We start from the raw sequence: 26,790 nt of genomic DNA, 5'->3' as shown, positions 1-26,790 counted from the left end.
AAAGATCGGATATATATAAATATCGTCATCTACAAATAAAACCAAAATAATATTGTATTTGCCATTGAAGCCGACTTACCCGACGATTGGCTATAATATGCCAGTTTGTCTCCACCTCCCACTACTAACAGCCATGCCAATATACCTGTTAAAACACTATAATTGATTATTACAAGACACTTTTTCTTTCAGTCCCTAGAATCTCTATTCTTCTGAACCCTTGCACAAGGGCTTCCCCACATGACGCTAGTTTGACTGCAGTCAATAGCCTCACACACACACACACACTACTACTACTACTTTGCTGTCACTCGGAATCGAGTATAACGATCATCCAGCTATGATACAATGATATGAGTTATTAAGTTTGTCACCTAGGTTGGTGAGTTTTAAGATGACTAAAGAAGCCGATACGGGACCCGCAGGGTCGTCCACATTCGTTGCGTATGTGGAGGGCTGCATCTAGTGTGGGAGGGGCGATGGCAGCGTCTTTCCGGCATTGGCGCTTGTCTGCCTCGGTTTGCAGTCGGTCTAACTCGAAAGTATTGACACCTTCTCATCTGGTGCTTCTCCAAGAGTTACGATGTGGAGTAATGGAGTCCCAGGTTATGGGGTGGATTTGGTACTTTTTCAAGTTTGTCTTAAGACTATATTTATACCTTTTCAATTGCCCGCCGGCGCTACGTTTACTATTCGTTAGGTGACTATAAAGTAGCTGCTTTGGCAGTCTACTGTCCTCCATGCGGGTAACATGGCGAGTCCAACGTAATTGTTCATGAATAACGGTAGCCTCGAAGTTCCGACAGTTGGTGTCAGAAAGAATACTGGCATATGTTCTCTTGTCTTCCCAACAAGCTCGGAGGATGGAACGTAGACTACGTTGGTGAAAGTTTTCAAGTAGCTGTATTTTTTTTTTTTTATATTGGGCACACCCCTACATCCTGTGTAAGGTAAAGCGCAGAAGCGTTTACAGGGCCCAACAGCGAAGCATGCTAAGTTCATGCTTGCCTTTATGTCTCATGAGTTAATAGCGTAGAAGCCTGAAGAGTCAAGGGCGTAGAAGCCTGAAGAGTCAATGGTTTTATGTCATCAAATTCTTCGAAGCTCCAACAACTTTCTCTGAATACGAATTCGCAAGTTTCGATTTACAGCAGGTACCTACATTACTGCTAGGTGAACAGGCACCAATGAGGGCTAAGAAGTATGTCCAAACAACTTTTCCACCGTCCCGGGAATCGAACCCGTGACATCTCGCTGGCGAGGCAAGAGCAGTACTGTTCTACCATCGGCGCCCCCAAGTACCTGTATGTGAACTGTATGTCTCACTGTCATATAGCAGGGTGGGGAGGACCACTGGTTGATATACGTGCAGCTTTGTAGATAATGTCAGCTCCCTACAGCTGAATAAACGGTCTCGGAGTCTGGCAAAGGCTTGAGATGCACATCTGATCCGATGCTGAAACTCTTCATCAATGTCTGCGGTGGTGGAAGGGTGGGAGCCGAGATACAGAAAGTGGGTAACATTAGAGAGGGTATTACCGTTAAGGTGGATAGATAGTGGAGGTGTGTCTGAACCAGGGGCAGGTTGAAAGAGAATCTGAGACTTACACACATTCACCACAAAGCCGAAGAGTGCATAATCATGTGCGTAGGTGTTCAGGATCTCCAGCAGTTCGTGTACAGTGTGAGCAACAGGGGTGAGATCGTCTGCATACTAAAGCTCAGTAATGGAAGCTGCCGACACCTTTGTTCTTACCTGGAGTCGTCTTATGTTGAAAAGACCCCCCTTCACCCGATACTCGATGATCACCCCGCTGGCTAAATTGACGCTGGCACGAGTGAGGAAGGCAGCCAAGAAAATGGAAAAGAGAGTTGGTGCCAGTACACATCCTTGTTTAACCCCAGTTTGGCTACGGGACAAATCAGACTGGGTGCTGCTGTGCAGGACACTGCCGTTCATACCATCGTGGAGTTGCCTCACAATGGAGATGAATTTTGGTGGGCACCCAAAAAGGCTGAGGGACCACCATAGGGCTTCTCCTTTGACCGATTCGAAGGCCTTGGTTAGGTCGACGAAAGCCACGTACAGGTCACGATGCTGTTCTCTGCACTTTTCCTGCACCTGGCGGGAAGCAAAGATCATGGCAGTGGTGCCACGTGATGTTCTAAAACCACATTGAGATTTTGGGAGGAAGTTTTCCGCCTCAGGAAGAAGTCTGTTTAGGGGTATTCGGGCGATAATCTTGCCAGCTATGGAGAGCAGCGATATCCCACTATATTTGCCACAGTCTGACCGGTCTCCCAAATTCTTATAAATATTGACAATAAAGTGTCTTTAAAAGCTTGGGGGATTTCCTCCTTTCCCCATATATTCTGCAGGAGAGAGTAGAGACGTCTGGTAAGCAGAGGTCCTCCTGCTTCATACACCTCGGCTGGGATTCCATCAGGCTCTGAGACTTTGTTATTTTTCATCTGTTTGATGGCAGTAGCTACCTCATCCAGGGATGGAGGATAGCTGAGGTGGGTCAGCTCTGGATGCTGAGGAACCTGCTGGGTAGTCAGGACATCCACACCGGTGTTTTGGTTGAGCAATGAATGGTAGTGATCTTTCCAGCGCTGAAAGAGGCCTTCACCGTCTTTAATTATGAAGTTACCATCAGATGAGCGAAGGGGGGCTGCGCCACGAGTGGTTGGCCCATAAAATGTTTTAATGGAATTGAGAAATTCCCGCATCTTGTGCTGATCTGCATGTTTTTGTATTTCACTTGCTTTAATTTCAAGCTAGTCATTCTTTAGAGTTTAGAATGTAAATTTCCTGCTGGGCTGCTGCTTTCGTCTTGCGTAAGGTATCAGCTTTGGTCTGAAACTGAGGGTTTATAATCGATGACTACTTTGATTGCCGGGTCATTTTTATCAAACAAATCTTGGTGTATTCTTTTGATCTGGCCGAGGGTCTCTCTGCAGGTTTTTGTCATAAGTGTTAAGAGTATCCCATTCAGCACTGGGATTCGCGTTGTTTGCCGTTGGGTTGTTTACAAGCCCATGTTCGAGCTGCTCTCTGAAAGCATGTGCTACCGCTGTGTCCTCCAGACTCTTAGTATTAACAAGTGATCGTGGGCCCTTCGTGCCCGGTGGCGAGTCTGGTGGTACAGTTTACCAAAGCGTGAAAGTTCGAACGCTCGTGCTTGGCTAGCGCTCAACCTCCAGCCTGCTGACAGTGTACAGCGACATCGTTTAGCAGCATAAATAAAATGGTTAATTAATGCCTTCCTAAAGAAACCATCGACATGGGACCAGGTTTGTTCCACTCTACGACTTTTTTTGCGATTTTTTCACCAAGTTTGAGGAAAAACGATTGTGCCGTTTCGGCTGCCCAGAACACACACACAGACACACGGCTATTCCTATAGTATATGAGATAATCATGGTAGCGGTTATTATAATCATGGTTGTGGGTGTTATACTTATAGTCGTGGTTGTTATAATCATAGTCGTGGTTGTTATAATTATAGTCCTGGTTGTTATAGTCTTGGTCGTAGTTGTTATAATCATGGTCGTGGTTATGATCATAGTCGCTGCTGTTATAATCATGGTCGTGCTTGTTATAATCATGGTCGTGGTTGTTATAATCATGGCCGTGGTTGTTATAATCATGGTCGTGGTTGTTACAATCATAGTCGTGGTCTTTATAATCATGGTAGTGGTTATGATCATGGTCTTAGTTGTTATAATCATGGGCGTGAGTGTTATAATCATGGTCGTGGTTGTTATAATCATGGTCGTGGTTGTTATAATCATGGTCATGGTTGTTATAATCATAGTCGTGGTTGTGGTTGTTATAATCATGGTCGTGGTTGTTATAATCATGGTGGTTGTTATAATCATGGTCGTGTTGTTATAATCATAGTCGTGTTTGTTATAATCATAGTCGTGGTTGTTATAATCATGGTCGTGGTTATAATCATAGTCGTGGTTGTTATAATCATGGTGTGGTTGTTATAATCATGGTCGTGGTTGTTATAATCATGGTCGTTATAATCATAGTCGTGGTTGTTATAATCATGGTCGTGGTTGTTATAATCATGGTCGTGGTTGTTATAATCATGGTCGTGGTTGTTATAATCATGGTCGTGGTTGTTATAATCATGGTGGTGATTGTTATAATAAGTGTCTCTTTCTTCTTTATGTTTTATCTCATTATTCTTACTCTTTTTACCTACATTTAACCGACTAATTTCTACATGTTATCATCCAAATACTTGTTTTGATTTTTGTTTTACTTATCCCTGTCCTTCCTTTGTCTCCTTCTCTATTCTCCTTCTATACCATTCTTATTCTGTCCTTCCATCCCTCCATTCATACCTCCACCTCTCACTATCCTTCTCTCCCATCTCCTTTCCTCGCCTCTAAAGGATAATAATGCTTCAGTCTCTCTTCTTCTCCTTGCCTTCTCCCTTTCTATCTTCGTCATGCATTCCTGTTATTATCTTTTCTCTCTTCTCTTTTTCCATGTACAGTCAGCCACAGGAATAATTATACTGTACACACTGTAGCTGTAAGGTCCGAAAATGGTCTGGTAACGTTGAAACTGCGCATCCAGACGCATGATGAAACTCAGCTCCCCCCACCTGTTATCTCTAACTATTTTCTGTTTCCCCTTCTTTATTCTTCTCTTTACTCATCTTCCTTCCTTTACTAATCCAAACAACATTAAAAAAGTAGTCTAAGGAAAAAAGTGGGAGGAGGAGGAGGGAGCCGTACGATAAGTGCAATCGTGGGCAGACAGCTTACAGCGAATGAGGGTGCTTCAAGTCCGTAGACTTGCATCATTTTCCAGCGTAAATAAAATGGTTAATTAATGGCTTCCTAAAGAAACCATGGACATGGGACCAGCTTTCTTCCACTCTACGAATTTTTTTGCGATTTTTCCACCAAGTTTGATGAAAAACGATTGTGCCGTTTCGGCTGCCCAGAACAGACAGACAGACAGACAGACAGACAGACAGACACATGGCTAGTCCTGTAGTATATTAGAAACCTCTTCTGGAGGTTTGCTGCCTTTGCCGTTTTGGGGCGACGTGAAGTGAGAGCTTGGATCTGACAAGTCGATGATCAGTGTCACAGTGGTCTGAGCTACGTAGGGCACGGGTGATGAGGACATCCCAGTGATCTCTTTCTCTGACAATGATGTAGTCAATGTGATGTCAGTGTTTGGATCGTGGGTGTTGCCACGAACCCGTGAACTTGTCGGCCTGCCGAAACAAGGTATTGGTGAACGTGAGGCTCTGCGCAGCATACTTGCTGAGGAGGAGTAGGCCGTTGGCATTACATTTGCCTAGTGCGTTTCTCCCTTTGGTTCCCTGCCAAATGCTAGCATCTCTGCCAACTCTGGCATTGAAGTTGCCAAGGAGCACAATCTCGTCTTTGCTGGGGATAGAGGTTAGCACTCTGTCAAGGTGGGCGTAAAAGGCCTCCTTGATGTCATCCTTTGCATCCAGTGTTGGGGCGTATGCATTGATGAAAAAGGCATGACGTGAATGATTCTGTGGGATTCGAAGCGTCATCAGGCGCTTGTTGATCACAACAGGCATTTCAGTTAACCTGTGTAGAATGCGTTGGCGGATGGCAAAGCCAACTCCATAAATGCAGTTTCTCTCTGCAGCAGGCTTACCCTTGCAGAAGAAGGTATAGCCAGACCCCAGTTCTGTTAGCTGGCCCTTATCTGGGAGCCGGGACTCACTGATGGCTGCTATGTCTGTGTTTTACCTCGCCAGCTCCTTTGCCACAAGGGCAGTTCTTCTTTCAGGACGCTCATTTGTGCTAGTATCCAGAAGGGTCCTGACATTCCATGCAGTGACCCATAAGAGGTTTTATGGTTTGGTTTTGTTTGGATCTGTGATTTTGACTGTGTTTTCAATGCATAATGATGACCTTACTGGGCGTGGTTGCCCAGTCAGGTTAGGTTTTTAGGCAGGCTATGTTTAGGGCACCTTTTCTAGCCCCCTCCCCATGTGGGGTGAGTAGAGTGGCTCCTCGAAAAGGCTGCTCAGTCACACAGACAGTATCGGATTGCATTGCTGCCTAGATCCCACTGCATAAACGACCATCTTATCTGTACCGCCTATGTACAGAGTTGTGACTAAAGACTCCCGGCAGTCATCTCTGCCTTTCCACGTCACCACTCCTCCGTCGCCATTGAACTTTTGGGGGGTATAAGGGGTTTTGATGATGATTATAGGTATGATGAGCTGGATGATGGCTGTGCGTGAGTTGATTTACATGGTGAGGCAGGAGCGCACGCTGCAACCACACATCTTGGCTCTCCCTTTTCCTGATCCAGTGGTGAAAGTGTTGCAATGACTGGGGAGAGGGAGAGTTGCAATGGCCTGCCGATAGCCCAGTTTGTTGGGTTTCGCCTGACAAGTCCATCAGGCATTGCCCTCGTCCGCTGGTGTAGTCATTGGGTTTCCATGGTGGTCACCTGTTCCGTCTATACCGCCGTTGGGGGCTTGTTGGAGCTCTGTAAGCATGTCTGCCTGATGTGGGGCTCCACCGCAGCTTTTTTGTTCGGGGTTTACTCTCGTAGCCTTATACCTACCAAGGTTAATCCGCAAGGCAGCGGGGCAATGGCTGGTAGGCGCCAGAACGTGTCCACTTGCCATTGTGCCTATTTGTCGTCCCTCTGGGGCCCAAATGCTACTCCGAGATACCCTGCTGGTCTAGACTGGGCTCACGAGGCACCCAGTTATCGTGTGTTGCTACGAGGAGGCACAGCAGGAGCCTTTATGGTGAAGAGGCTGTGTACTGGCGGAGAAAGACTTATGCAAGTTGCTTCCCTGTTCTCCACGAGGGAGCAAACAGTGCTTTCACCTTAACACTAACATAGTGCTGCCACACTAGACGCATTTCACCAACCTGTGTGTACACACACACACACACACACACTCCCCTTGATCGCTGTCATTCACCTTCTCCAGCTACTATGCCTTGTTATGGTGCTTCCCCTTCACAACAAAGCCCCCAAATTCCCATTTGATTCACCCCTTTTGCTTCATGCAACCCGTCATCTCCCATCATCAGCATCTGCCCCTCGTATATTATATAGACATTCTGCTTCCGGCAAAAGATGATAGTGAGGTTTACGTTTGTAATCGTATATCCATTGGGGATTTACATAAAGGATGATGGGCTAACTGAGACGATTAAGGATGATTGCCTGGAATGAATATCTTAAAAGAATTACAGACCTGTTCTTTCCTACGTCCACTTCGTTGCAATGTTGTACTTCTTTTAAGAGTTTTATTATATGCAGTCATCACAAACATCGTTTGATAAATCCTTCTATATCGATTATAACATGGCCATATTACGAGAGAAAATGAATGTTCAAGTATCATTTGACCTTTGGCTTCCAAAAAAAATGAGACAGACCTAAGTTGGAAGAGATAAAGAAGTAGGGTGTACTAACTCACGGCACACTCACTAAGTTTGGGTGTACTAGCCCACGACACATTAAGTTTGGGTGTACTAGGCCTCACCATTTCCTCTAATATGCCATGGAAGCCATACATCCACAACATTGCTAAAGCTGCCTCCCGAAAGCTGGGAATGCTGTACAGATGCTGTTGGTTCAAGTTTATAAGGAATTCAGTCGCCCAAACTTGGAGTACTGTTCTCATTTCTGGGGTGACTCTTCTTCTTTCTATCTGTTAGATAGGGTGGAATCAAAGGCGTTTCGTCTTATTAACTCTCCTACTTTAGTTGATAATCTCTTTTCCCTTTTACTTCGGCGCAATGTTGCTTCACTCTCTCTCTTTTACATGTACTTTAACGGGCAATGTTCGGTGTCAAGGCCGTGGGCTCGTAATACGCGTCTTGCCCTCGGTGCCCACCATTTCTGTGTGGATGTCGGTCACACTAAAATAACCCGTTATAGTACATCCTTCTTTCCTCACACAACCAAACTGCGGAATGCTCTGCCTTTTTCTGTGTTTCCGTACTCATACAACCTGTCTTACTTAAACAAATGGTTTTCCAGCATCTTCGTGGTGTAGATTAATTTGGCCTTTTTCTTCTGTTTTTAATTTAATTTTACTCATATTTTTTCGCCCCCTAGGCCCCGTTGTGGGTCGATGACCTGTACCCGAGTGGGCTATTTCCCTTAAAAAAAAAAGCCCACGACACACTCACGAAGTTTGCTTGCACTAGCCCATGGCACACTCACTAAGTTTGCGTGTACTAGTCCATGGCATATTCATAAGAGTTTGCGTGTACTAACCCACAGCACACGCACTAAGTTTCAGGGTTTGTGGGTGTTTTTTCAGAAATAATTAAAGCAGATAATTATCATAGAAGATTCGCTGTCAAATATATTCAGCGAGGTGTCGTTTCCTTGTCTAAGATTGAAGAATTTTGAAGCACTAAGTTTTAAATTTATTGGAGGCTATAATAATATGATACATGAAAAAAAAACTCGTGGCAGGGAATACCGCATAGAGGCAGTACGTGTTGGAACGAAACAAAAAGAAAATACAGTAATTGAAGGTCAAAACGGCAGCACGAAAGGGGCACAACAGAGGCAACAAGCCTCTACCCATAGGAAGGATAGATACAATATATTATCATTAAAGGAATTACGTCACGTACTTCACTCATGACACTTGAACGTAATTAGTCTGTAATTAGATGACTTAATCACCAGGCAGGCAGCCAATGTGTGTGGGAGGCGAGTCATGAAATAAGGAAGTAGCTGAGCGTGAAGTTAATCATGGGATGAATGAGGGAGGAAATGAGGGAATAAATGGGGGAAGAAGGCATAATCTAAGTTCCGTGGTCCTTATGACACCCTTAAGATTTCAAAGGTTAATATCTGATTCTCGAGAGACCTTACGCTAAAATTCCTCGGAAGTAAAAATGCATATAACAAGTTATATTATCATTGTTGTTATATTATCATTGTTGTTATATTATTATTGTTGTTATATTATCTTTGCTGTTATATTATCATTGTTGTTTTTTATTATTGTTGTTATATTATCTTTGTTGTCATATTATCATTGTTGTTATATAATTATTGTTGTTATATTATCATTCTTGTTATATTATCATTGTTGTTATATTATTATTGTTGTTATATTATCATTGTTGTTATATTATTATTGTTGTTATATTGTCATTGTTGTTATATTTTTATTGTTGTTATATTGTCATTGTTGTTATATTAATATTGTTGTTATATTATTAAAGTTGCTATATTATTATTGTTGTTATATTATTAAAGTTGGGGGACCGGTGGTAGAAGTGGTACCGTTCTTGCCTCGCAAGCGAGATGTCACGGGTTGTTTGGACTTACTTCCTAGCCCCCATTAGTCCCTGTTCACCTAGCAGTAAAGAAGGTACCTGTTGTAAGTCGAAGGTTGCGAATTCGTATTCAGGGAGTCTTTGGAGCTTCCAATAACTTGATGACATAAACCACTGACTCTTCAGGCTTCTACGCCCTTGACTCTTCAGGCTTCTACGCCCTTAACTCGTGAGACATAAAGGCAAGCATGAACTTAGCATGCTTCCCTGTTGGGCGCTGTAAACGCTTCTGCCCTTCACCTTACACAAGGATGTAGGGGGGTGCCCAATAAAAAAAAAAAATTATTAAAGTTTCTATATTATCATTGTTGTTATATTATTATTGTTGTTATATTATCATTGTTGTTATATTATCAAAGTTGTTATATTATCATTGTTATATTATCATTGTTATATTATTTAAGTTGCTATATTATTACTGTTGTTATATTATCATTGTTGTTATATTATTATTGTTGTTATATTATTATGGTTGTTATATTATTATTGTTGCTATATTTTCATTGTTCTAGGCCGGTTAACAGCTGATTCTGTCTAGGTTAATGAGGCCGGAACATTTATATTATATCGGGTTTTAGAAGCGAAACCCAATTGTCTGTTATCCATTTATTCAGGAACTATCTTGGATACAGTTCCAAGTGTAGATCACCGTAACTTATCACTGTAGCTATGAGTGTTAAGAGAAGGACGGAGGCTATGTTAAATAGACCTGCTAAATACGTCCGTTCGGTGTGAGGGGTTGAGTGACTCTGCCACAGGCGCCGGCCTTTAAATGCTGATTTTTACAGTAACTAATCCGCGCCTCAAGGAACCTGCCCATCATGTGATATGCGCATGTCACATCATAGCCAGTGGAAAGTTACAGGGGGTGATATGATTATATAAGGACAATGTACTACCCTGACATTTATATAAAGACTAATGGGGCTGATACATAATTGTTGCTATATTATTATTGTTGTTAATTATCATTGTTACTATATTATTATCAATGCTATATTATTATTGGTATTATATTATTATTGTTGTTATATTACCATAGTTGCTATATTATTATTGTTATTATATTATTAGTGTTATTATATTATTATTGTTATTATAATATCATTGTTGTTATATTGTCATTATTGCAATATTATCATTGTTGTTATATTATTGGCATATTGGTCCAGGGTCAGAATATGATGTTTGTGGGTTTACCATTGCATTCCGTGGCCCAAATACACGTGGAAACGATTCCCAGTTTGCTAAAATATGTGTAAAAAAAAATAATAATAAAAGAATTCGGATATCACTCTAAGGGGCCTAAATGACACGTACGCCAAGGGAAACATTTCTTTTAGCCAGTCAATCAGTCAGTTAGAGAATCAGCCCATACCTCGGTCAGTCAGTCTGTGAGGTTAGTGTTTGGGGGGAGGAGGAAGACGTGAAGTAAGGATAGGGGTGAGGGTAGTGTTTGGGGGGAGGAGGAAGACGTGAAGTAAGGATAGAGGTGAGAGTAGTGTTTGGGGAAGGAGGAAGACGTGAAGTAAGGATAGGGGTGAGGGTAGTGTTTGGGGGAGGAGGAAGACGTGTAGTAAGGATAGAGGTGAGGGTAGTGTTTGGGGGAGGAGGAAGACGTGTAGTAAGGATAGAGGTGGGGTTAGTGTTTGGGGAGGAGGTGACGTGTAGCAAGGATAGAGGTGAGGTTAGTGTTTGGGGGAGGAGGAAGACGTAGTAAGAATAATGGGTGAGGGTAGTGTTTGGGGAGGAGGAAGACGTGAAGTAAGGATAGAGGTGAGGTTAGTGTTTGGGGGAGGAGGAAGACGTGTAGTAAGGATAGGGTGAGGGTACTGTTTGGGGGAGGAGGAAGACGTGAAGTAAGGATAGGGGTGAGGGTACTGTTTGGGGGGAGGAGGAAGACGTGAAGTAAGGATAGGGGTGAGGGTAGTGTTTGGGGGGAGGAGGAAGACGTGAAGTAAGGATAGGGGTGAGGGTAGTGTTTGTGAGGTAACTAGATAATGCATAGCCAAAATGAAAGACTAACGAAGATGGGAAGAATATATGATAAAAGGTGAAAGTGAAGGGAGACGATAAAGGAGAATAAAAAGACAAGAAAAGGCAAATAATCAGAAGGCCAGGACGATTAGAAATAGAGGGCAAGAAGGAAGTAAAGAAAGTCAAATGAAAGAAAAATGATAATGAAGATGTATATCGGCGTCGATTTTAAGCATCAGTTAGAGTTGTTCCAACCGTCCAGTTGCATCATAAAAGTCTCAAACTTTCGATTTTCCATCACTGTTATTTTGTTAAATTCATAAAATTTCTTACATAATAAGCTACATGCTGTCCACAGCTAGCTCATCTTGGCAGTGGCCCAACACTTGTTTATACACTATATTACCTTCTTCAATAAATGCATCCATCATGTCGTTATATTTCCTCATAAATCATGAAATAATAACAATATCATATAAGAACATAAGAACATAAGAATGGAGGAAATTGCAGCGGGCCTATTGGCCCATACTGGGCAGTCCCGTTTACACCCAACCCTTATTGCTCATATAAGCATCCAACCTATGTTTGAAACATTTCAGCGTATTCGAGTTAATGATGATATTTGGTAACTTTTCCATTCATCCACTACTCTGTTTCCAAACCAGTGTTTATCTATTTCCCGCCTAAATCTAAATTTGTCTAATTTAAAACCATTGTTACGAGTTCACTCCTGGTTGGATAGTTTGAGTACCTTTGTAATGTCCCCTTCGTTTAGCCCTGCCTTCCACTTATACATCTCTATCAGGTCGCCCCTCGCTCTACGTCTCTCGAGGGAGTGCAAATTAAGATGCTTTAACCTGTCTCTATACTCAAGGTTCCTAATGCCCTGGATAAGTCTTGTCATTCTCCTCTGAATTCTTTCCAAGGATTCTATATCCATTCTGTAATACGGTGACCAGAACTGAACTGTGTAATCCAGGTGTGGTCTCACAAGAGCAAGATACAGTTTTAGGATGACCTCGCTAGTCTTGTAACTAACACTCCTTTGTATGAACCCAAGTACTTTATTAGCCTTGTTACGAGCAAAAACACATTGTTTACTTGGCTTTAGGTTCCTACTTATCATTACTCCTAAATCTCTCTCGCAGTCGGATTTCTCTATGGCATCGTTGTTCATCTGGTATCTGGTTTCCCTGTTTACATCTCCTATACTGAGTACTTTACATTTGTCCACGTTGAATTTCATCTGCCATTTTTCAGACCATTCGAAAAATTTGTTTAGATCTTCCTGTAGTTTTGCTGAGTCCTCGTCAGATTTAATAACACGTTCTATTTTAGTGTCATCAGCAAATTTACTTATGTTGCTGTCTATGCCGATATCTGTGTCGTTTATGTATATAATAAATAATAATGGTCCAAGTACTGAGCCTTGGGGAACTCCACTTGTGACGTTGCTCCAATGGGACTTAGTGCTGTTAATGCTCACTCGCTGTTTCCTGTCCTGTAACCACGCCCTAATCCATTTAAGGATGTTACCTTTGATGCCATGAGCTTCTACCTTTCTAATTAGTCTTTCGTGGGGGACTCTGTCGAAGGCTTTGCTAAAGTCGATATATACCACATCATAATTGTGCCCCTCGTCCACCGATTCGAAAACTGATGAAAAGAATGTTAACAGATTAGTTAGACAAGAACGTCCGCTTGTGAAGCCATGCTGGGAATCATTGATCAATCTGTGCTTCTCCAGGTGATTTCGAATAGAGTTTGAAATGATTGCTTCCAGTAATTTGCCTACTATTGATGTTAGACTGATTGGGCGGTAGTTAGAGGATAGTGATCTATCCCCCTTCTTGAAAATCGGTATTACATTCGCTATCCTCCAGGATTCTGGTACTACACCTGTTTTTAAGGACATGTTAAACAACTTTGCTAAGGGCATACTAAGCTCTTCCTTACATTCCTTTAATACTCTGGCAAATATCTCATCGGGACCAGGTGACTTATTAGGCTTTAGTTTGTCTATTTGCTTACTAACATCGTTACTAGTCACTACTATCTCGCTTAATTTGTTTTCTTCACTATCTCTGAATAGAGTCGGTGCCTCGGGTATCATGTTTAAATTTTCTGTGGTGAAAACTGTTGAAAAATATTTATTCAAATTATTGCTCATTTCTCTGTCGTTATCAGTGAGCTCGCCGGTGTCTGACCGTATTGGTCCAATCTTTTCTCGTGTTTTAGTTTGATACATTTGGTAGAATCCTTTGGGGTTTGTCTTCGCCTCCCTTGCTATCCTTACCTCATTATTCCTCTTTGCTTTCCTTATCTCGGTTTTAACCCTACTCGTCAATACCCTATATCCATATATCCATCCAACCTATGTTTGAAGCTATCCAGCGTATTCGAGTTTATGATGATATTTGGTAACTTGTTCCAGTCGTCCACTACTCTATTTCCAAATCAATGCTTACCTATCTCGCGCCCAAATCCAAATTTGTCTAATTCAAAACCACTGTTAAGAGTTTGCCCCTGGTTGGATAGTTTGAGTACCTTTGTAATGTCCCCTTTGTTCAGCCCTGACTTCCATTTATACACCTAGATCATGTCGCCCCTCACCCTACGTCTCTCAAGGGAGTGCAAATTAAGATGCTCTAACCTGTCTCTGTACTCAAGGTTCCTAATGCCCGGGATTAGTCTTGTCATTCTCCTCTGAATTCTTTCCAAGGATTCTATATTCATTCTGTAATATGGTGATCAGAATATATATATATATATATATATATATATATATATATATATATATATATATATATATATATATATATATATATATATATATATATATATATATATATATATATATATATATATATATATATATATATATATATATATATATATATTTTCACGTTCAAACAAAGTTTCGAAACGTGTCAGCTCACGTCAGCTCGAGAGACGTAGAGTGAAGGGCGATATGATAAAGGTGTATAAATGGAAGTCAGAGCTGAACAAAGGGGATATTACAAAGGTACTCAAACTATCCAACCAGGAGCGAAGTCGTAACAATGGTTTTAAATTAGACAAATTTAGATTTAGGCGCGAAATAGGTAAACATTGGTTTGGAAATAGAGTAGTGGACGAGTGGAACAAGTTACCAAATATCATCATTAACTCGAATACGCTGGATAGCTTCAAACATAGGTTGGATGGATATATGAGCAATAGGGGTTGGATGTAAATGGGACTGCCCAGTAAGGGCCATTAGGCCCGCTGCAGTTTCCTCCATTCTTATGTTCTTATGTTCTTATGTACTGACTTTTCCGCAGCATCTTTCAGTGGTTCGTTCCTACTGAAAAGAGACATAGCTGTCAGACAGTTTATTAATCTTTCACCAAAACTGCATGTGGCACGCGGAGGCGATGTCGTTCTTGCCCCGCTTTTTTTTGTTTTTGTTTGGCGAATAGATGCCAAAATGAAAAGGCTATGTCGACGTGTAGGAGTGGTGCTTAAGGGACTGCCCTTAAATGGGCATTTTATATTATCATGGCGAGTATAAAAACTGCTCGTGGAAGGTCTAACAAAATAATACGTAATAACCAAACACATGAAGTGCGATACTGATGTTCGTATCTGGAACTACCAAGAGGTACAGTACAATGTAAACAAGAGTAAATAACCCAGACATATGCACTGTATCTCTAGTAGCTCTTCCTTGTTTGTAGACCTGACTGTAAATTGAATCTGTGTAGTGTCAAGGATAGGTAATTCTACCTCGCTTTTGGTGTCTAAATTAGGATGTGATTGTGGTGTGCGTGTGTGGAAAACTGAAGGCGAAGTTTCTGAAAACAAATTTCAAAGGCAATGTGTGACAATAATATGTTATATTCAGGAGGAGCGAAAAGTCCCTGTGCACCTGTAATGTTCAGCAATATAGTTGTTCCTTGTTATATCAACATTTTACAATTAATAGAACAATATAAATAACAATAGGTCCTATTGCTAATCATAACTGGTGCATAGAGACTTTTCGGGACAGTGTGAGTGTATAGGGTTAGAAATAATGTTAGTATTGAAATACTGATGTTTCGTTAGGAGTAAATATTGAGTCGTGGGTCAGAGGTCATGCCAAAGAGCCAAGGATCACAGATCATGTTAGATATACTGGAAACAGACCTCTATGTAGAAAAGGGGTCATGATAGTGTTAGCTAAGAAAGCTTTTTTCTAACCTAGAGGTTCATGTCAGTACATATCAAGAATCTTCAAAGGGGAGTAAGAGATCACGTTAGTGGCTGAGGGCAAGACTAAGACCAGTGGTATAAGCCAATAAACGTCACATTGAGGGGTCAGGATTCATATCAAGGATAAGATTTAAATCTTCCAGAGGTCATGTCAACACCAGAAGTCAATGGTCATACTAGAGCCATGAGTCAAAGGTCACTCGGTAGTCCGGTGTTACGTTTATATCAACCAAGACGATGGAATATTGTTGGTAAATAATACGGTCGTAAATGTCGACGGCTCATGGCCTATGAGGCCATAACTTTGATTCAGTAGCATGATTCTTCCTCATTTTGGCTAGTTCATTGGTCAAAGTTCACGATATCGATAATAGGACTTATTTATTATTCTCAGCCTCCCGATAAGATGATGGGGTAATAGAAGTGCAGTGGTGATGGCCATTAAGTTGTGGGAAGTCATAAAATTTCACTCAGTGGAAAGAGGTCAAAGGTCATTATAACATTGGTAACGGACCTAGTATAATATTTTCATAATAACCGGTGAATGATACGAAGAGTCGTTAGAAATTGGGGAGCGTAGCGGTGGTAGTCTGGAGGCTTGTGTGAGGTTACATCTTGAGGCTGACTGATGTGACTCACCCCTGTGATAGTTCAGCCTGGGGGTCTACTGTATCTTGGTCCAGTCCATTGTATCTTAATCATTCTGTCCCCTGTCGGGTTGATTACGGTCTGCTCCGTCTTGGAGTCTATAATATATTACTAGTATATATATATATATATATATATATATATATATATATATATATATATATATATATATATATATATATATATATATATATATATATCATTAGCCCAATAAAAGCACTTTACATATATATATAAATATATATATATATATATATATATATATATATATATATATATATATATATATATATATATATATATATATATGAAAGAAAATATAATTTACACCATGGAAGGAAATACATACGCAAAACTATAATAATAATATATTAATACTTATGTGTCTGTGTACGTCTCTTTCTCTTTTTCTCTCTGTATATGTCTACTGTATATGTCTAAAAAAATATTTATTCAATGATATACCACAGCGAATACTCCTTGAACCAGCTATCGTAACAAATACTCCTTGAACTAGCTATCTGATGGAATATTCGGTAACTCTTAATCACAACGAATATTTTTTATTCAATTGTCAGACCTAATATTTCTTAAACCAGATTTAGAAGTGATTCTTACTTAAAACTGCAATTAAAGCGAATATTCTCCAAACCAGGTACCAGAGCGAACATTCCCTTCAACCAGCTGTATAAGAAAATATTTCCTGTGCCAGTAATCAGAACAAATATTTCTGTAATGAATTTTCCTAAATCATTTTTCAATATACAACGTAATTTATGAAATGTTGACCGAGTTTCAAATCACCAGTAATGATAATTGGCAGTTTTGGATAATTTTATTACCATTCAACATATACGAACACATGACACTTTTACATTTACTTACGCCATCCGTACTTAACACTTTACCTGTGTTGATGTAGCCTTACTTAACACTTTATACACGTTGATGTATCCTCACTTAGCACTATATACACGTTGCTGTGTCCTCACTTAGCACTTTATGCACGTTGCAGTCTCACTTAACACTTTATGCACGTTGCTGTGTCTTCACTTAACACTTTATCACGTTGCTGTGTCTTCACTTAACACTTTATCACGTTGCTGTGTCGTCACTTAGCACTTTATGCACGTTGCTGTGTCTTCACGTAACACTTTATACACGTTGCTGTGTCCTCACGTAACACTTTATACACGTTGCTGTGTCATCACTTAACACTTTATACACGTTGCTGTGTCCTCACGTAACACTTTATACACGTTGCTGTGTCGTCACTTAGCACTTTATACACGTTGCTGTGTCCTCACTTATCACTTAACTCCCCATTATTCATCGTCTGTTGTTTATTCACTCTCTTTGATAAGTGAAAAATGTATCCTACAGGCCTCACGGGCAGTTGGGGCAACGCGAACATTGCACACTGTAGATTAAGCCATGTTTCGGTACACAAGGGGGCAGTGTGGCCTTCACTTTCTCGTCTGTAAGGCGAGGAACCCATTGGCGAATATCGAGTCCAGGGAGTGAACCAGCGACCTTTAGGGTAGGTATCAAGCGTTGTATCTACATGGCCGATGCATCCCGACAGTCTCTAACTAATACTAGGTGTTAAAGTTTTTACATATCACTATCCTTCTTTGCCTCTCTCTTACCGTGTCTTACATTATATAAATACCATCATTTTTATTAGCCCTATTTTTGACGAAGCTGTTAATTTTAATGAGGAACAGCACTATTAAAACGAGTTAACTCCTGTCTTTGAAGACCCTCCTGCCTGTATGTACAAGTGTGTAGCGTAGACCTGGTTCCACTTTCTTCTCTTTGTTAAATCATCTTCTTTAGTCATCCTTTCATGGAATACCTTTCTTTTTTTAATTTCCATCTAACTGGGGTAATTCTAAGATATTTTTACTGGGGTCTTTTATGAATTTCATTTTATACGAATGTTTTGATATTGTTTCTGTGGCGTTATATTTTCTTTGAGTGGAGGAATACAAATGTGTGTGTGTGTGTGCAAGCACTATTTGCTCCCTCTCGCTTTCAACTGCCGCTGCTGGCTAGCCCTCGTGGCGAAGAGGGAAGCAACTTGCATAAGTCTTCCTCTGCCAGTACACAGCCTCTTCACCACCAAGACACCTGCTGTGTCTCCTCGTGGCAACACACGGTAACTGGGTGCCTCCTACGCCCAGGCTAAACCAGCAGAGGATCTCAGAGTAGCAGTGGGCCCCAGACGGACGGCGCATAGGCGCAGTGGCAAGTGGACACAATCTGGCGCCAACCAGCCATTGCCCCGTTGCCTTGCGGATTAACCTTGGTAGGCATAAGGCTATGGGAGTAATCCCCAAAAGAAAAATTAGCAGTGGAGCCCCGCATCAGGCAGACATGCTAACAGAACTCCAACAAGCCCCCAACGGCGGTATAGGAGGAAGAAGTGACCACCTTGGGAACCCAACGACTACACCGGAGGATGAAGGCAATGCTTGATGGACGGGCTACTAAGGCGCAACCCAACAAACTGGGCTATCGGCAGTCCATTGCAACTATCCCTCTCCCAAGTCGTTGAAACACTTGCACCACTGGATCAGGAAAAGGGAGAGCCAAGATGTGTGGTTGCAGCATTCGCTCCTGCCTCACCAAATAAATCAACTCACGTGCAGTCATCATCCAATTCATCATACCTCTCCTCATCATCAAGACCCCTATACCCCCAAAAAGTCCTATGGTGACGGACGAGTGGCGACGGGAACAGGCAGAGATGACTACCGGGAGTCTCTAGTCACAACTCTGCACATGGGCGGCACAGATAAGATGGTCGCTTATGCACTGGGATCTAGGCAGCAGTGCAATCCGGTCCTGTGTGTGCAACTGAGCAGCCCTTTTGAGGAGCTAGAAAAGGTGCCCTAGACATAGATTGCCTAAATCCCAACCTGACTGGGCAACCGCACCCAGTAAGGTCATCCTTATGTGGTCGAAAACGCAATCAAAATCATAGTTCCAAACAAAAACAAACCATACAATCTCTTATGGGGTTTGCATGGAATGTCAGGACCCTTCTGGATACTGGCACAAATGAGCATCCTGAAAGAAGAACTGCCCTTGTGGCAAAGGAGCTGGCGAGGTAAAACCGACATAGCATCCATCAGTGAGTCCCGGATCCCAGATAAGGGCCAGCTAACAGAATGGGGGTCGGGCTAGACCTTCTTCTGGAAGGGTAAGACTGCTGCTTAGAGAAACTGCATTTATGGAGTTGGCTTTGCCATCCACAAACGCAACCTACACAGGCTAACTGAAATGCCTATTGGGATCATCGAGAGCCTCATGACGCATCGAGTCCCACTGAATCACTCACGTCATGCCTTTTTCATCAGTGCATATGCCCCCACCACTGGATGCAAGGGATGACATCAAGGAGGCATTTTATGCCGACCTTGACAAAGTGCTAAGCTCTATCCCTAGAGAAGACAAGGTTGTGTTCCTTGGCTATTTCAATGCCAGAGTTGGCAGAGATGCTAGCATTTGGCAGGGAACCATAAGGAGAAATATACTAGGCAAGTGTAATGCCAGCGGCCTACTCCTCCTCAGCAAGTGTGCTGCACACAGCCTCAATATCACCAATACCTTGTTCCGGCAGGCCGACAAGTTCACGGGTTCGTGGCAACACCCACGATCAGACACTGACATCTTGTTGACTACATCATTGTCAGAGAAAGAGATTGCCGAGATGTCCTCATCACCGGTGCCATGCGTGACTCAGACACTGTGACACTGATCATCGACTTGTCAGAGTCAAACTCTCACTTCACGTCGCCCCAAAACGGCCAATACAGCAAGCTTCCAGAGGACCCAGCAGTGGCATATGCTTTAAGAGAGCAGCTCAACGTGGGCTTATAAACAACCCAACAGCAAACAACGCGAATCCCAGTGCCGAATGGGATACTCTTAACACTGTTATGACAAAAACCTGCAAAGAGACCCTCGGCTAGATCAAAAGAATGCACCAGGATTTGTTTGATAAAAGTGACCCGGCAATCAAAGTAGTCATCGATTATAAACTTGCTTTTTTTACTGACTGGCAGGACAACCCTCAGTCTCAGACCAAAGCTGATACCTTACGCAAGACGAAAGCGGCAGCCCAACAGGAACTTTACATTCTAAAGAATGACTGGCTTGAAATTAAAGCAAGTGAAATACAAAAACATGCAGATCAGCACAAGATGCAGGAATTTCTTAATTCCATTAAAACATTTTATGGGCCAACCACTCGTGGCGCAGCCCCCCTTCGCTCATCTGCCGGTAACTTCATAATTAAAGACGGTGAAGGACTTCTTCAGCACTGGAAAGATCATTGCTCAACCAAGACACCTGTGTGGATGTCCTGACTACCCAGTAGGTCCCTCAGCATCCAGAGCTGACCCACCTCAGCTATCCTCCATCCCTGGGTGAGGTAGTTACTGCCATCAAACAGATGAAAAATAACAAAGCTGTTAAAGACGCTTCCATTGTCAATATCTATGAGAACACGGGAGACCGGTCGGACAGTGCCAACCACCGTGGGGGATTATCGCCCAAGTCCTCCTAAACAGACTCCTTTCTGAGGCAGAAAACCTTCCTCCCATAATCTCAATGTGGTTTTAGACCATCACGTGGCACCACTCACATGATCTTTGCTACCCGCCAGATGCAGGCAAAGTGCAGAGAACAGTTTCGAGACCTGTACATGACTTTCATCGACTCGGTTAACAGGGAAGCCCTCTGGTGGACCCTCAGCCGTTTTGGCTGCCCACCAAAATTCATCTCAATTGTGAGGCAATTCCATGATGGCATGAACGGCAGTGTCCTGCACAACTGCACCCATTCTGAGTTCTTCTCCATCCAAACAAGGGTTAAACAAGGGTGAGTACTGGTACCAACTCTCTTTTCCATCGTCTTGGCTGCCTTCTTTACTCGTGCCAGTGCCAATTTAGCCGGCTGGGTGGACATCGAGTACCGGGTGAAGGGGGGTCTTTTCAACATAAGATGACTCCTGGTAAGAACAAAGGTATCGGCAGCTTCCATTACTGAACTTCAGAATGTAGATGACCTCACCTTTGTTGCTCACACTGAAAACGACCTACAAGAGAACCTAAACACCTATGCAGATGTGTATACGCACTTCGGCCTTGAGGTGAATGTACGTAAGACTCAGATTCTCTTTCAACCTGCCCCAGGTTGAGACACACTTCCACCATCCAACCAGCTTTACGGTACTACCCTCTCTAATGTTACTCACTTTCGGTATCTCGGCTCCCACTTGTCCACTACCACAGACATCGATGAAGAGATTCAGCACCGGATCAGATGTGCATCTCAAGCCTTTAGCAGACTCCGAAAACGTGTCTTCAGCTGTATGGGGCTGAAATTATGTACAAAGCTGCACGTATATCGAGCAGTGTTGCTCCCCAACTTGCTACTTTCCGTCCTCCGAATTTGCTGGGGAGACATGAGAACAAATGCCAGTATTCTTGCTGACACCAACTGTAGGAGCATCGAGGGTACCATTATCCATGATTGTTGGACTGGCCATGTTACCCGCATGGACGACAGTAGACTGCCAAAGCAGCTACTTTACAGTCACCTAATGATTAGTAAACGTAACGCCGACAGGCAATTGAAGAGGTATAAGGATAGTCTTAAGACAAACCTGAAATAGTGCCAATTCGATCGCTCACCTGCGAGTCTATTACTTCACATCATAACGCTTGGAGGAGCACCTCCACATGAGAAGGTGTCAATACCTTCGAGTTAGCCCGAATTTAAACGGAGGCAGAAAAGCGCCAACGCCGGAAAGCGGCTGCCACCGCCCCTCCCACACTAAATGCAGCCCTCCACATGTGCAACGAATGTGGACGACCCTGCAGGTCCCGGATCGGCCTCTTTAGTCACCTCAAAACTCACCAACCTAGGTGACATCCTTAACAACTCATATCATTGTATCATAGCTGGATGATTGTCATACTCGATTCTAAGTGACAGCAAAGTAGTAGTAGTAGTGTAATAATAATAATAATAATAATAATTGACGGTTTATTGAAAAAGTTCTGCAGCCCGAAGGCTGAAAATATACATTGGACATAAATGACTTATTACATACATTGGTGGTTTAACAAAAGCCTTCATTAGAGAAAGGTAAAGGAACATACAGATTAATGTAGGTGTTAAACAGCAAAAACGTAGTGTAGTAACTCCCTCCCAGATGGTGTTAGGAGGGACCTGACGTGGTGTAGTAGTTCCCTCACAGATGGTGTTATGAGGGGCTTCACGTAGTGTAGTAACTCTCTCCCAGATGGTGTTAGGAGGGACCTCACGTGGTGTAGTAGTTCCCTCACAGATGGTGTTATGAGGGGCCTCACGTGGTGTAGTAATTCCCTCACAGATGGTGTTATGAGGGGCCTCACGTGGTGTAGTAATTCCCTCACAGATGGTGTCATGAGGGGCACGAGTAATTCCTCACAGATGGTGTTATGAGGGCCTCACGTGGTGTAGTAATTCCTCACAGATGGTGTTATGAACAGTAATGATGGTGTTATGGGGCCTCACGTGGTGTAGTAATTCCCTCACAGATGGTGTTATGAGGGGCCTCACGTGGTGTAGTAATTCCCTCACAGATGGTGTTATGAGGGGCCTCACGTGGTGTAGTAATTCCCTCACAGATAGTGTTATATGAGTGAGGTGTGGTTCCAGGCCTTCCTATCGCAGACGGATTAACACATCGCTGGTTGTTGGGTCTCACGAGCCGTTATCACTGGGTACCTGGGACCTCACTGTGTGAAGGTTAACTTGGGTACTACTGTTACTGTTGAGTTGTTCTCACTGACTTAAGCACTGTTCACCACTGTTCACCTCTGTCTAACACTGGTTCCATTCCTTTCCTAAATGAAATAGTAACTTCTGGCGAGAACATGTTGATATTCCGGTGGGGAGGAGGATTCAGGGGAGGGAGTTGGTATGGGCCAACATAACAGTTGACCTGGCTGCTCAGAGAGGAGCGCCAGGTACGTCTTGACCCTTCGGTGGTCAAGGTGTGTGTGTGTGTGTGTGCGCGCACGTGTGAAATCGAAGTATAGTATCGATTTGCTTGATAATATATCTACTCATACTTACATTGAGTAAATTGATACTGGCCGCTATTTGTGATATAATTTAGTTGAAGGCTTGGAAATGTTTATTTCCTCTCTCTCTCTCTCTCTCTCTCTCTCTCTCTCTCTCTCTCTCTCTCTCTCTCAGTCACGTATTTAATATGGCCAGGTTCAAGGAATGTATAAAACGGAACTCACCTTCATTCTCTCTTCTTCCCGCCTTCCCACCGTGTCTCCTTACATCTACCCTTGCTTCTCTTCCCCCTTTCTTTCATCTCTGTTGACCATGGCCTCCCTCCCTCCCTCCTTCACGTTTACATCACTTTATATTTACCCCTTCTTTAATTCCTTTTCCTTTTCTATCCCTTTACCGATTTTCCATTCTTAAAAATTTTCTGCGTTCTTTCTTTCCTTTTCGCCCCACCACCCCTTCTTCGTCCTTCCCATCTATTTTTCCATCCCTTCCTCTTCATCATCTTATACCTCCCTTCCCTCTCTTTCTCCGTTCCCTTCCTTCCACCTCTATCCTCCTATTTTAGCCCCCAGTTTTTCTCTTACCATCCCCCCTTCTCTTTCCTTCTTTCTCTCCCTCTCTCTTATCCCTCACTCTCTCCCCTCTCTCTTTTCCTACAACCTCTCCTCTCTCTTTACTTCCTCCCCATTCTCCCTTCTCTTTCTAGCTTCCCTCATCTTTTTCCCCTTCGCTCAGCTTCTCCCCTATCTTTTTCCCTCATCCTCTCCCCACTTTGTTTTCCCTCACTCTTTCTCCGCTCTCTATTCTTTCATCCTCTCATAGCTTAACTTTTGCCCCACTTTCTCCCCTTACCTCTTTCCTACTCTCCCTTCCCTCACTCTTTCCCCTTTCTAGACTCCCTCATCGATTTCCCCTTTACTCGCCCTCTCTTCTCGCTCTCTTACGTTCATACCCTCACCAGTTTTCTCTTTTCTCTCTTACTATCTCCTTTCACCTCCTTTTATTTTCCCTTAACTCACCATCAACTCTCTCTAAGACTCCTTCATCCTCTCTCTCTCTCTCTCTCTCTCTCTCTCTCTCTCTCTCTCTCTCTCTCTCTCTCCCTTCCTTCCCACACCTTCTCCCATCGCTTCATTAAAGATTCCACGTAATGCATATAAACCAGGAGGGTAGAGAGAGTTCCCAAATACTAAATATACGTGCATGTCGTCTTGGTTGTGTTAGAGCTGTTCTGTTTCCTGGACATGTTTTTGGTTTATGTAAGACCTCCTCTTGATATCTGGTCATGACACAAGGCTGAGCTGAGGCAAGTTGCAACAGTGTAGGGAACGTGCTCCGATGTGTTCAGGTGGGACGTGTTTTAACGTGTTCAGTTGAGACATATTCAGACGTGTTATGGCTGATGAAGCTGTATATAGACGTGGGTTGATTTAACGAAGCGATGAGATTTATATAGACAATTTTTCATTTAACCAAAAATATGAAGACATAACTGAGATGATGAAGACGGAGTATGGCGTATTTTGGCTTGGCGAGTAGTAATTCAACGTCTTTTGACTTAAAGAGGCGTATATAGTCGTCCTAAGTCGCACCAGGTGAGGTGAGTTGTGTTAATGCTAACTGAAAATTTACTACACTATAATAGTTCAACTTACTCCAGGGTGTATGACTTATAGGCACACACAGACACAAAAAAATTAAAACAAAAAGTAGAAAAACCACACAACACACACTACTACTACTACTACCAATTTGCTGTCACTCGAAATCGAGTATGACGGTCATCCAGCTATGATACAATGATATGAGTTATTAGGGATGTCATTTACGTTGGTTAGTTTTCAGGTGACTAAAGAGGCCGATACGGGATCGGCAGAGTTGTTCACAGATGTTGCACATGGATGGCTTCATCTAGTGTGGGAAGGGCGGCGGCAGCATCTTTCCGGCGCTGGCGCTTGTCTGCCTCGGTTTGCAGTCGGGCTAATTCGAAAGTATTGACACAATCTCGTGTGGTGATCCTCCAACCATTACGGTGTGGAGTAATCATCTACCAGGAGAGGGAGTCGATTTGACTCTTTTCACTTGCCTCTCAGCGTTATGTTTACTATTCGTTAAGTGACTGTAAAGTAGCTGCTTTGGCAGTCTACTGTCGTCCATGCGGGTAACATGGCCGGTCCAGCGTAGTTGTTCTTGGATAATGGTAGGCTCGATGCTCCTATAGTTGGTGTCAACGAGAATACTGGGATTTGTTCTTTTTTCTTCCCAATAAACTCGAAGGATGGAACGTAGACTAAGTTGATGAAAGTTTCCAATTGCTTATAGGTGCCTCCTATATTAAACCCATGTCTCACTACCATATAGCAGGGTGGGGAGGACCACTGCTCGATATACATACAACTTTGTAGATAATTTCAGCTCCCTACAGCTGAAGACACGGGTACGGAGTCTGCCAAAGTCTTGAGATGTACATCCCATCCGATGTTGAGTCTCTTCTTTGATGTCCGCGGTGGTGGACAGGTGGGAGGCGAGATACTGAAAGTGAGTAACATTAGAGAGGATAGTACCATTAAGCTGGCTGGATGGTGGAGGTGTGGTTGAACCAGGGGCAGGCTGAAAGAGAATATAAATCTTACACACATTCACCTCAAGGCCGAAGTGTGCATAAGCATCTGCATAGGTGTTCAGGATCTCCTGCAGGTCGCGTTCAATGTAAGTGAAAAGGGTGAGGTCGTCTGTATACTGAAGTTCAGTAATGAAAGTTGCCGCCACCGTTATTTCTGCCGGGAGTTGTCTTATTTATAAAAGATCCTTCATCAGTACTCTATGTCCACCCCGCTGGCTAAATTGGCACTAGCACGAGTAAAAAAAGCAGCCATGGAAATTGAAAAGAGAGTTGGCGTAAGTAAACATCCTTGTTTTACCCCTGTTTGGATGGGGAAGAACTCAGACTAGGTGCCTTTGTGCAGGACACTGCCGTTCATGCCGTAGTGGAATTGCCTCACAGTGGCGATGAATTTCGGTAGGCATCCAAACCGGCTGAGGGTCCGCCAGAGAGCTTCCCTGTTGATTGAGTCGAAGTCTTGGTTAGGTCGATGAAGGCCATGTATAGGTCACAATGCTGTTCTCTGCACTTTTCTTGTATCTGGCGGGCAGTAAAGAGCCTGTCAGTGGTGCCACATGATGGTATAAAACCACACTGAGATTCTGGGAGGAAATTTTCCGCCTCAGGAAGAAGTCTATTTAGGAGGACTCGAGTGATAATCTTGCCAGCTGCGGACAGTTGCGAGATCCCGCGGTAGTTGCCACAGTTTGACCGGCCTCCCTTGTTCTTATAAATATTGACGATTGCGGCGATTTAAGAGCCTGGGGGATTTTCTCCTTTTTCCATATATTCTTAGGAGAGAGTGGAGACGGCTGGTAAGCAGAGGTTCTCTTGCTTTATACACCTTGGCTGGGTTTCCATGAGGCCCTGAGGTTTTG

The 26,790-nt window shown here is 42.9% G+C and overlaps 1 protein-coding gene across 1 annotated transcript in view; it reads left to right on the top strand.

The window, feature by feature from the left end:
• LOC121871653 overlaps window positions 1–26,790 on the top strand; it is a 48,214-nt gene that overhangs the window by 4,102 nt on the left and 17,322 nt on the right. The window lies entirely within an intron of this gene.

This window comes from Homarus americanus, unplaced genomic scaffold, assembly GCF_018991925.1.
Source record: "Homarus americanus isolate GMGI-L3 unplaced genomic scaffold, GMGI_Hamer_2.0 scaffold50209, whole genome shotgun sequence".
Taxonomy (NCBI): Eukaryota; Metazoa; Arthropoda; class Malacostraca; order Decapoda; family Nephropidae; genus Homarus; species Homarus americanus.
This window is presented reverse-complemented; position numbering and strand designations above follow the sequence as displayed.